The following is an 863-nucleotide window of genomic DNA, read 5'->3' as shown; positions in this document are numbered from 1 at the left end:
TACCTATCAACATGTTTTAAAAACAAGTTTACTGGTAGGTGGCACTATGAAGACAGGACAATCAACACATAATAAAAGTGAGAAATTTCATAATAAAAGTGAGAAGTAGAAACATAGGACAGACTACTGGGTGATATTCTATAGCAGCCGCCCATACTTAAACTAGAACCTCCTAGACTGGCAGAAGATAGTTGAGAGTATATTAAATCTAGGGGTGAGTAAACTGGATAACCTTTCAAGGTCTTTCAATTCTGAGATTCTATTATTCCCCCAAATATATCTTTTATTGTTATGAACACAGGCTTTTGTAACATGTTTGCTCAAAATATCTCTGTTGACATTTTATATTTTTCTAAATGTCATACTATTATCAATTATATATGAAGTTCATAATAATTGAGATATTGAAAAATTTATCCAAAGTAAAAGAATTTTGTATATTTTTGAGATTTTGAAACTTTTGATTTATATAAGTATTAAACAAAATTTTCCATAACTTCCCATTTCTGCACTATTTCTGGCTCCAAAAGTGAAAGAGGCCATAGACTATATTTTACAGTGCACAGACTTAAGAAAAGTATTAATAGTGGCATAGCTTTGGAATCAGTATGCCCTGAGGGACAAAAAGCTCATTCCAACAATTTTACTTATTTTAACACCATAATTTACTACCCAAGATTATACTAAGCTAACTTTTCCCTGATGTTCTGCACTACACTAAGCAGAACATGAACAATAGGACCAGACCACAATAGCCTCTGTTAGTCGTAGAGAAAGAAAATTTTCTAAAGACAAAAATATTTTCATGAGCATTGTTAGTTCTTCATCTCTTTTTACAATAAAAAAAAATTATTTAGTTGTAA

This window comes from Saccopteryx leptura, chromosome 4 (assembly GCF_036850995.1).
Source record: "Saccopteryx leptura isolate mSacLep1 chromosome 4, mSacLep1_pri_phased_curated, whole genome shotgun sequence".
NCBI classification, from domain to species: domain Eukaryota; kingdom Metazoa; phylum Chordata; class Mammalia; order Chiroptera; family Emballonuridae; genus Saccopteryx; species Saccopteryx leptura.
Note: the sequence above shows the minus strand (reverse complement) of the source record.